The sequence below is a fragment of the Strix aluco genome, chromosome 4, assembly GCF_031877795.1.
Source record: "Strix aluco isolate bStrAlu1 chromosome 4, bStrAlu1.hap1, whole genome shotgun sequence".
NCBI lineage: Eukaryota > Metazoa > Chordata > Aves > Strigiformes > Strigidae > Strix > Strix aluco.
Window position 1 is genome coordinate 102,528,652 of NC_133934.1, and position 12,338 is coordinate 102,540,989.

At 35.5% G+C, this 12,338-nt stretch overlaps 1 protein-coding gene across 2 annotated transcripts in view; it reads left to right on the plus strand.

Annotated features, from left to right (window-relative positions):
- NPAS3 (neuronal PAS domain protein 3) overlaps window positions 1–12,338 on the plus strand; it is a 622,845-nt gene that overhangs the window by 187,751 nt on the left and 422,756 nt on the right. The gene's annotated exons all lie outside the window — the stretch shown is intronic.

Sequence of the window (12,338 nt, forward strand, 5' to 3'; positions counted from 1 at the left end):
TGAGTGTGATCTTGCTATCTGATAAGTATTTTAAATTAGGGAGCAAGTTGTATTAACAGAACTCAAAGTTACCAAAACCTGGGAAAAGTGGTTGTCCTGACTTTGACAGAACAGAAAATTACCCTTATTTGAGCTGCTGATCTCACATTTTGGAGGAATCTCATATTTTGGAAAGAGGCATATGAGATCTGAGCACTTCAGGTTTTTTTCCACACATTATGAAACTTAAACTCTTAAAGTACACTAAACTAGATAGGCTGTATATATCATGAGGCAAAAAAAAAAAGCCACCTTTAAGGGTGGAGGGAGGAGGGGAAATATCTTACGTATTAGCCCACAGCTGCCCATGAAGGGTTACTGGTATTGATGGTGCAAAGGGCTTTTACCTGCTCTTCCATTTAAAGGAAGTAATATTAGTTAAGGAGTTTTACAATTTTCAATGGACAGAGATAGACATGGAGGGAAAAAAATCAAAGGACTTGTGGTTTGATTTAGTAGCTGGACATGTTGCATCATTTCATATATTTCATTTATATTATCTGCCACAACGTATATAATTTTCATGGAGAAAAAAAAAGGTAATAATTACATCATCCAGAGCCTGAGTATAACATGGTTCATGGGGCTTCTGATATAATGTGCAAATGTTTCCAATTTTTTCAGAATGAGAGTTTATTCTCAGGCAATTAAATAGTGTTTCAAGGCCGATGTAAAGTGGACTCTGCTGTACAATCTATTATCTGTCTGTTAAAATAAATAGTTCTTCCCAAAGTTCCTGTAGTTAGAGACATACAGTGCCTTCTACAAGCTGTCTTGTATTACAGAAAGTCTGATCTCTGCAGATCTCTGTATATGTTTTCAGAGTATCTGGGATCTGTTTTACATTATCTTCGTGTGGAAAATATACCTGAATAGTGAGGCTTCCTTTTTGTGTAAAGATTCTAATGAAGAAAAGAATTTGAAGGGAGAATGAAACCTTATTGTTAAACAACAGCATAAATAATCTGGCCTAGATTAACATGCTTGTCCCTATAAAAAAAGCTAGGTAAACATTTAATGTCTTTTCATCCTATCTGATACAGTAATCCTGGTCCTTCACCCATCTGGTGATATGGTTCCTATTCCTCTAGGCATAAGGGGTGAAGGGGTGTGGGGGAGCTGGGAAAGGATTTTTGCTTTTTTTTTTTTTTTTTTTTCCCCCCCCTCCTCTGAGTATTTAGCTTTATACTAACTAGGATATTATTTATGTGTCAGTATATCAAAATAATGCTTGATGAAACAGTGTTCCATTGTATAAGAATTCCCCATAAGCAGGTTGAACTGTATAGTACAGGTATATTTTATTACTTCACCAGCTCTCCTTACATAGAAACCTGTTAACGCGTTCTGATCAAACATTCATGAAATTACACCAAAAGAAATTCATTTTCATTTATTAAGGTTGCTTTTTGCTGCCCTTGGAGAAGTTCATATGGATAAACAAGCTCACATAAATAGCTTGCAGCTTCACGTGAAGTATGGTTGGCAATCCTACAATAAAACACTAGACATTATACTTTGTGTGTGCCCAAGCAATCTTCTGAATAGACTTAAAGGTATTTGGAAAATTATATGAGGTACTTAGGTTGCGTAGGCAATTGCTTTTTTCGTTTCTTTTTTTTTTTCTTCCCCCAAATGTGTTGGTCTGCTTGTGTTAATAGTTAAATTTCAAAGCTTAGTTTTAAATTTGTCCCCCAGTACTGTACAGCAATTTAATCATTTTAATTTAGTATTTCAGGAAGGTCTTTTACTCTGCCCTGTATTTATCACAGCTTTTCTTAAAAGTCTATAAAGGCTGATGAGCTTGTTTTCTTATGCCCATTATGTAGCGATCACTACAAGTTGTGCTTGCAAATGAACACTCAGGTAACTCCATATAATATTTTCAGAGTCAATTACTTCATGGAAATGTCTTGAGCAATTGGAAAGTAACAGATAGTTTTCTCTATTATTTTAGAAATATCTGTATTGTTATAATACAGATCAAATCTACAATGAACATTATGCATTATTCAAGAAATGACCAGGCATTCTCAGCAGTGTTTCAGATAAATAACTGATGATTGTAACCTTTAAAGAAATCTCATTGTGGTGACTATTGGTAAATCATTTCTCCATTCATAGTAATCTTTATTTAGAGGCTATCTAGAAACCATTATATCCTTTATTAATCTTAAAAGCAATAGCCAATGATTTGACATTTGCTAAAAATGGATAAATCTTCCATCTTCTAATACAGCAGACTTCAGTCCATTTTTTTTTTTGGTACATTGTCTGAGGCTTTCTGTATATAGGAACTATTGGACCTTGTAAACAAACACACACACAACTTGCAGTTGATGAGTTTAAAGATTACAGCTCTTAAAGACCAGGACATGATTCTCATACAGCAGAAAATAATCAAAGTTATTTATCGTTACTCTTTGCATACTACATACAATATGAATAAAGAGTACTTTTCTCCTCTGTTTCCATTCCCCCAAAAGTCTTTTTTTGACTCCCAGTATTTAAGGGGTATGTTCTGAGGAGAACAGTCAATGACCTGATCATTTTTTTTGTGCTCAAAGGTGAGTTTTCTGAAAGTTTGGGACTGGGAATGGAAGTATTTTTATAGTATATACTGTGTGTTCAGCCAGTAAGTGGTGCTTTACATGGCATGGCACTTGAAGTCCTCTTGTGCGTTCTGATTGCCTGACCCATACCATGCCCTGTAGTCCTTTTCCAGCATCAGGCTCTTGTGAGAACCTTCATATTTTGGAAGATTGTCTTCAAATTATTTATTCCAAATTTCTTTATATTTTTAGCACAGACCGTTGCTGAAAGTGTTCAAAGATCATGCAATTTTTTTATATTCTTTTCTGCTATGTCATAGGTGTTTTTACCAAGCCATATTTTCTTCCTTTTTTTCAAGTGAAGAGAGGAAGGGAGAGGAGGACTGTGAGGCACTGTGTTGTTCTCTGGTATGTTGAATGCGTTTGGCTGATGTAAAGTCATGCCATGTGTTTCCTTTTCGGGCAATCTTTGGGACACTGGTACTGACTCAGGACCACAGTCACTACAACAAGAAGACTCATGATTCTGTCTTGAACAGAGATCCTAATATTTGCCATTTCTGTTTCTTCTGAAGCAGCAATTAAACCCAGTAATCTGTGCCTAGTTTTGCAAACCCTTGTCCTGGAAATGTGTCATGATGACATCAAAATAGTTACTAGATTTTAATTCTTTTTTAGTTAAAGTGAGGTGTTCATTTCTGTCTTGGAGATACGAGTGTTTGTGCAAGGCCATGAGTCTAATTTCCTGCTGTATGACGTGACATATGGAAACCAGAGTACATAAAACAACTTTGGGCATGTCTTTTCTTTGAATGAAAAAAGTAATTGTGGAATTACCCACAATCTCAAGTGATAAGTGGGTTTATCATGAGTTTGTGTTTTTTTAAAAACCAAATCTTTACATTTTATGTTACATCAGTAAAATAATCTTACTTATCTTCTGCTGTAAGAGAAGAGATGAATGAGAGATTCTAGCTGAGGAGTGAAAAGGACTTCAGTAAATAGTACTGACCGACTGGTAGGTTGCATGAAGAATGTCACTTATAGTTTAGCCATCTCTACTTTTAGCATTACATGTTCTGCAATTAAGTAGCTTTACACATTTATGTTCTGGAATTAATATGTATCGGTATGAAAAGAAATCAGATGCTGTCAAAAGCGCTTGTGTTGAACTCAAATTTGTCTTGTCCAAATTGTTCTTGTCCAATGTAATTTAATGTGACTCTTGACATGTGGCTTGCAATAAAGCATTCCATGTTACTTCAGTTCTGCATTGGTAATGAAATTTAAAAAAAAGAGTTTTGATAATCACAAGAACAAATATTATGCTTTAAAACAAAATTACACCTGTTTCCTTCAAACTGTAATGTTTTTCAAAGAATCCGTTATCAACATAAACAAAGTATGTAAGTATAGGTTGAAAATTAACTTGGTGTCTTATCATACTATGGAACTTGTGATTGAGGAAATAAGTTCAGCACTTCAAATTCTATGGGAAAGAAAATAAGCAATAATGATACTTGAAAAGTATGGTAATTGTTATCCCAAATGTCAGGTAGGATTACTTTCATTAATTTAAATACCTTTTTCTAATAATTTTTATGCTGGATATGTATGTATTTTTAAGAGATAAATAAATGGTTCTCTTCTGAATGATCATTGTGGAAACCATTTAAATAACATTACTTGTTGTTAGCCTTCTATATTTTAAACTGAGTGTTGTCTTCTGAGCAGGAGATGCAAGAAGTACAAGCCTTTTGCTGCCAAACCACACAAGCCTTCCACTAAAACCAGCCTTCTCTTTTGAACCACCACACAATTCTGTCTCAGAGAAACCATCTATAGGGGCAAAGAAATAAGAATTACTTTCTTCCTCAGTGTTTGTGGCCTAAAACATTGTTCTTCACTGTTAGACATGAAAAGGTGAATCAGATGAAAACAGCACAATGCAGATGAATTGGTGGTGTTGCTTGTTATGAAAAGGGTCTCTGAATGTGACCATCCTGCTTTGTGTGGAACTTCTGCTCTTGTGCTGGAGATTTCTTGATAGACCTTTATTTCTTCCTATCTTGCAGGTGTTTTTCTTACGAGAATCTGATTCCTGTTTATGTGTAGGCCACTCTAAAGTGCTCTGACTGTGTACCAGTATCAAACACTGATTGTAAACATAGTGTCTATCCATTGTAAACCTGTTTATGTGGCCATAGGGGCAGTGCAGTTGTAGGAGTAAGTAGCTTAGTCATCAACCTTTTACATAGTTTAAAGAAAATTACTATTAGGTGTGGTTTGAATGTAGGAAACAAGTTCTGGAAATTTCAGACAGTCAGGATAAAACATTAATGTTCTTTGTGAGAATTATTGATGGTTTTCTAGTATGAAAGATATGGAACCCAAAATGAGGTAGCTCTGTTTGAATCTCATTGTGATAGATAAGATGAATTGAATACTGGACTCAGAGTTGGTGGTTGCCTAGTGACAAGTGATCATGACCTGATTGCTTTCAATCTCTGCAAATGGAGGAGGGTGCCAACCAATATACTCAGTGCTTTTGAGGGACTAATTGCCTAATGGGAAAACTTATGTGTAAAATTGATTGTGAGGAAGAATTTTGATGGAAAAATTAGAATAAAAGTTGACTAGAACTCTTAAAGAAAAAATTAGGAAATGATGGTTTCCTATGCACCTGAAAATTATATAACTGCAATCTTTTTCAGAATAAAAGTGAAATCAATGATTTGAAAAAATATGTATGTATATTTATGTCAAACTCTGGGGGAAAAAAGGGACATATATAGCAATTAAGATAAACTGGAATGTCAGGTGCAGAAAGTTGACAGAGACATTAAGGAAAAATCTAGCAGAATTAGAAAAAATAGTGAAAAATTAGTTTTGTATACTAGAAATGGGAAGGTTTCTGGCAACAGTATAGGCTCATTAGTGGTAAGTAAAACTTCTACTGATGCCACAAAGGCGGGAGAGCTTGATACAGGTTTCCTTAAGTGCTTGCCTGTATGGAATCTGTTCTACAGGTCTTTATAGTTCAGGTTACTGTTAACGGCAGTGTTTGGGGAACATACACAGTCATAGTCATGAACAATACAAAAACTTGGGGAGGAGAATTCTGCTGTCAGAGTTCATAGTTTGGTGGACTTGGCAGCGTTAGGTTTAGATTTACAGTTGGACTCAATGATCTTAAAGGTCTTTTCTAACCTAAATGATTCTATATTGTATCTTCTTAATCAAAATGGGTTTATTATAGCTTGTTGTGGGTTTTGTCATATTGTTTGTTCCTCCTTATTTCTCCCTCTCATGTGAAAGTATTCTGCTGCTGGAATCTAAATGCTGGAGTCCCAAGTGTGAGGCTCCAAGAACTGTCTGTTCTGTGATTGAGTCATACCCATATGTGATGAATGCTATCTCTTATCTTTTCTGCTGGGGAAACAAGAAGTCTTTCTTTAGTGTCTCAATCAAACTTTAAAAGTACTTGAAAAACAAAAGGGTGTAATTCTTAGATTCCAAATAAAGCAGATCTTCCCAACAGAGCGGGGAAACCCCTGACATTTCAGTAATATCCACTGGCATTGCCCTGTTGTAGTTGCCACAGTTCTGTGTTGCTTTGATAGGTTACCTGCCATGGTACAAGCAAGGGACTTTGAAGCTGTTTGGCATCATCAACCTGTATCCTAGTTTGCAGTGTTTCTCAGATATTCCAGAACTGTTGAATAAATTGTCTTTTATGTGTTCTTCAGACAAGGATCAAGTTACCTCTGATTTCAGCCTGATACAATTTTCAGCATCATCCATTCTTTGCAATGCTGGTGTTGTGAAGTTTGCAGTACTGACCTGTCTTAGCCTCAAAGCAGTTGTAGGCAAAATACTGAGAAACTTCCTTCACTAAAGGGATAAAAGTAAGATCATATATTTTTTCAACAAACATGGATAAATGGAAAGTAATTCTTATAAAACAAACCCAGCTTAATTCTCTGAAATTGCGAGTCCAGTTAACTAGGATATGCATTGTATAGTGAAGTATTTGTAAGGCATTTGACTTACTAGTACGTAAGAATTATTATTTTAAAATACTAGAAGAACATTATATTGGCAGAACCAAGCTAAACACATTAACTGTGTAACTGATTGATCTTGGAAAGCAGATTGAAGTGAAAGGTACTATTAAGAAAGGAGTTTCTGTGGTTTTCTGCAGTAACCACTCTGGGCATGATCATCAGTGAACTGGGAGTAAACATGGCATAAGTGCTGATTTAAAATTTGTAAATTACAGTGATATTTGGATCATAGACATTGATCTGTGCAGCTTAGTAAATCAAACCTCCTAAAATTTATTTAATTCAGTATAATGAAATTAAAAAAATTATTGTTGTTGTTATTATATTAATTTTTATCTTTGCTTTCCTAAACTCCAGACTACTGGAGTTAATTTGTAGTTAATTTTATTACAAGACTTGAAAGGTTTTGGTTTACTTGTGATGCAGAACAGGAACGATGGGAAAAGCATTTCAAGTTCAGCTCTCCTTTTTTGCATGAACAAAGGCATAAAAAGAACCTACCTGATTCTTTCAGTTCTGCTAGCAGAAATGATAGAATGATTTAGTTTCTCGTGGTGCTTTATTTGTATCATAAAAAGTTTTATCCATCAGTTCTGTGGAGACACAAAACATTTACTACTGGTAACAAATTAATAATCTAAAATGTCAATCAGATGTCAGTCCCTGGAAGAGTTGTTTATTGCTAGAACTCCACCTTACAACTTAACAATTAAATAGGAAAACAACCAAACAGTAAGTGTTTTTAAGAGCAAGGAAATAGAACAGGTGACTTTAATGTCTTTTCTCTCACTCCCAGCCACTACTGTATTTTCATTCTATTACATGCAATTCATCTTCTTTTGTCTCTTGTGCTGTTACACTGACTTGCTTCTTTTTGCATTTTCATTATGTTCTTTTAATATAGTTTATTTTTCCTCACCATTTTTTTTGTTTTGAGTCCTTAACTGAAACACCGCATATGCGTAATATCTTTCTCTCTATGTGTTTGCATTCTCAATGCAATGAAAACAACCTGGTGAAGAATATTAATATTTAAAAGAAATCCCAGAAAGTTTCTAGCTTTTCACTCCTTCCTTCCTTCCTTCCTTCCTTCCTTCCTTCCTTCCTTCCTTCCTTCCTTCCTTCCTTCCTTCCTTCCTTCCTTCCTTCCGTGCACAGTAAACCTCACTGTGTCATTCAGAATTCACTCCTGAGTTGAACAAACCTTCCTCATTCCTGCCAACGGTGGGTGTTGTCATTATAATTCATGGTTGCGAACGCTGACAGTATTGACTGAGTGGGTTTTGGCAAGGGCATGGGCTTCAGACTTGCAGAGGTAAATATGTCAGGAGGAGAATAGTATCGACAGTTGCATTGGCTCCAGCCTTGGCGATGATGATAAAATAAGTCAGAGAAAATTTTCAAATTAAGAGCAAGTTAATTTCTTGTCATTATATAATGATATGGATTTTAATCCAGTAGAAATTTCTATGTAGAAGTCAGTTCCACAGCAGTCCCCTTTTCCAAAGTTCTTAATAAAATGTTTCCATATGATTTTTACATTCATGTTTTATGTTGCATGGGTTAGCTCCAGGTGGTCTTTTTTAGAAGCATGAATATCTTAAATTATATGTGCAGTCTACATAACTTTTTCAAATAACGCACATGATGGGGTTAGCCAATTACAGATGTGCAATAAATCTGGTGTGCCAAAAGCGCTTGTTCCACTTTTTGCTTTTAGTAATCAGAAACAGACAAAAAGTAATCACTGCTGCAGTTTTTGGTATGTAAAATGAAAAAAGTCTGTTGCTATCTGTAGATAGCAATATCTGATAGAACTTTTGTCTCTTTATTTGTCCTTTTCTGAACAGAAGAAAAGTGTCTTTGCTATGAAGACTATTTTGGAGAGAGCTTCGGTAAAGCTTAATATTGTCGTGCTCCATTTTGCAAATGAAAGCAGTTGAGGAATTGGATCTTGTGGTTGGATTTAACAGGTTCAGTATAGCTGTCATACCTTAGCCTCCTCAACTGAGCAGAGAATGTAAGGACATACTCAAAGTCCTGCTAAATTCAATAGAGCTTCACCTTTGTTTCTTCTATTCATGTAGTTTATTGGTTTTCTGGGTCATTTGAACTTCTACTCTAGTTGAATGACTGCTTCTTTTAGACCTTGTTGAGTCTGTTGCAGAGATGATAAATATATCTGTATGAAGAACTGAAGAAATAGATTAACCAACTAATAATGGATGTAGCAGAGACCTTAAAACAAACAAACAAAAAACCCCAGACGGGGATCTATGTCCTTATTGGTATGTAGACATGAGGGAATAAAGCAGCATAAATGAATGGGCTTTTATAATATTTGTTTTACCAACAGTTACATCACTCTATATTACAAGTAAAAAATTATGACTCAAAGTAAATATTTGGTCTGAAGTGAAAGAAAACACACACTTTTTTTTTTTTTTTTTTTAAATGGAAAGAGTAAATCTATGTTTCCTATCTCATATGTTTGCAGTTTTATGTTTATTAGTATTTTCAAAGTGACTGTCTCAGTACTTGGAGTAAATAGTAGTCAGAGCCTGGAAATGAAGTTTGAAGTATATGGATGTAATAATAAATCTTATTTTCATGTAACAGTTAGATACCTGTGGTCAACAGAGCGAGATTTAGATACTGAAGGTAGACCCAGCAATTTTAAAAACCAATGTGCAGTGATTTTATGTCTATATAATATGCAAGTATTACCACAGTCTGACCAAAGTTTGACCACAATATCAGCTTAATTTCTGCAACTGTTCTCTTTGAAGCCAAAGGAAGGAAATCGAGTTTCCACCAAATCCCTGTGCTCTTGTGGTCTCCCATTTCAATCAGGGATATAAAGTAGAATACAATGAATCCATAGTAAAGACTTTCCCAGGACATTAGAGAGATCAGTAAAAACTGTTTTCATTAGCTGTCTGTAATTAAAGAACACCCTTCATAGAGAGCTTACAATTTAGAGAACATGTAAGCCTCTATATCTATCCAAGATTGCAAGCAAAATAAGAATCGCCACACAGTTGGGGACTTGGGTGTTGTTTTAAGATATCAAGCTCCTTTAAGAAACATCTTTTCTGCTTATTTGTTAGCTTTTAAACCAGGGTGAATATTTTTATTTTTACTTTCAAGGGTTTTAGTCATATTGTGATTTTTGTTCCTAAGGAAGGAAAGACAGGCAAATCCCTAATAAACTACTTAACTCTAGTTGTGCTACAGTCCTCCTCATAAGTGAAGCCATTAGAAAATGCTTACCTTAGTTTCAGTGCTTGAGCACGTCACTCCCTATAATTCTAACTCACGGAGTTAGCCAAGTGCATCTGCACAAGCATGTGTGTGTTGTCACTTTGCATTCTACTTGTATCATATAAAAATTGGCTTTGCTTTGCTTTGCTTTGCATGGGGTGGTACCACGTGCAAGTACAAAATTCTGTGTCTTATTTCATCATCTGGAAAGTCATTAAATGCATATTCATACTCATCAAAGGAAGAAGGAGAAATATTTTTGTTCACATTTTTATATATGTAGAAAATTCCTAAACGTTACCTATAGCAAGCAGAATAATATTGTCAACATTACCTCACTTCAGATTTTATAGAAAATCACAGTTGTGAAAAGTTTAGGAAAAATCAGGAGCTGGTTTTGTGTTTGCTTTTTTAAGTACATATGACATTTCTACAACTATCAGAGCAAGTCTACATTTATATATCCCCTTTCACATTTGAATTGCTGTGTATGCTAGCTGTTTCTCATCCTCTTGATGAAGCAGAACAGTGCTGATAATGCTAATCGAGAAATTGAGGCATATACAGATTTAGGGCTAGCTTTTCAAAAGAGCACAGCACCCCAACTGGGGCCAGATTTCAAAAGATCTCTGATCCTATTCAACAACAAAATAAATAGCCAGATTTTCAAAAGATTTCAGCACTTTGGTAATCTGATCATAAGAAGCAGCTGCTGAGCACATTTGCAAAGCCAGCCAAGAGTGACTTGTTCAATATCACATGAGAAGTGTGTGGTAAAGCAGGGAATACAGCCCTCTTCTCGTGTCCCAGAACTAAGAGTCCAGTTCTTAAGCAATAATGCTATCTTCATGTCCTTTGCAAGAATACTGTATTTAATGAGCTTTTCATTAAGAAATTTAACCCATGTCTGTGAAGAGATAATTTTCAGAATAACGTTAAGATTTACACTCAGGGTAGATAATGAAGCAATCGAGGAATACTGCTAATCCATTTTATAACGAATCACTGTGTTATATTGTCTTAATTAGGTATATCTTACAAAAAGAAAAATTCCCTTCAGTATTTTTTAAAGATTTCATAGTCCATTGCCAATCTTTTAAGTGTCACAATAAAAAAATTAGAGTAACACGGTGTTCTAAAAAAAACCTACAGAAGCTTGTAGCAAATATGTTGTGTGGCAAGTTCAGGTGTGATTTTCTGTGGGTTTCCACCCTCATAATACATTCAGAGGGCATGATGTTTATTTTTGTTTACATTTTAAGTGCTTCTTTCTGTCCCTCTCTAGAGATGAAGCAATGGGGTGTTTAATTTTCTTTTCCTGAAGATAAATATTTTGGTTGGTTATTTAATACTTTGCCACACTATTTTCTCTTTACCCTTATACGTCAGGGTGTTTCTGCTTATTTTGTGCATAAACGCTGTTACTTACTCGTCTTGCTCTCTGTAGTTTCTGTCTCTGTACTTTTTTTTTTTTTTCTCTGCTATTCTTTTGCTCCAACATTCTATCCTAAAGACTTAAAGGGTGAGTTTTCTTTCACAAATATTACTAACGAGCTGAGAGGAAAATTAGCAGCTCATCTAACCTCATCATACATTTTGCTTTTGTAATTGGTTTCTTCAACAGCCTCATGGAGGCTGTTGATTCTCCAACAACCTCATTAAACATAAAGAAACTGTATTCTTCATACAGACAGCTATGTTGAGAGGCCATTTGGCAGCCTTGAGACTAAAAGCTCCAACATTTTACAAGGTCTACATATTGACTCACCCATCACTAGCTTGGAATCAGCCCAACAAATGTTCCCTGGATAGAAGCATCAGGCAAAGCCAGTGCTCAAACAGCTTTCCAGTGTGTGCTTGCTGGAAGTTTTGATGTAATTTGGTCTCCAGCAGTGATGATGCCAGACAGTGAACATGGCATGGGATGATCTTTGAAGATGCCCATATCTGTCTTGAAAGGGTTCTTATTTCACCTGCCGAATAGGAAGATGAATTTTGAGAGAGAGCTTCCGTTCAGTCTGAACTGAACTGCACACAAAGGATAGATAGGTCATGAGATGATTGGCCCTTGAAGTACAGAGCACTTGCAGAACTGTTTTGTTGAGGTACAATATCGAGCAGCTGCGATAAGCATCCAGTCTGACTTCTTGCAGACCCCAGACAGTGAACCTCATCCAGTATTTTCTGCATCTGTTTGAGATACAGGTTTATCTCTCTGGAAAGTATCTAATGTTGATGTAAAGCATTTAAATGATAAAGAATCAACTGCATCCCTGGGCAGATTGTTCCAACGGTTAATTACTGTCACTGTGAAAAAAGTGTGCCTCATATGTAGTCTTATTTCAGTTTCAGCTTCCAAACACTGGATCTTGTTATGCCTTTTTCACTAGATTAATGAGCTGCCTACTGTCAGAAA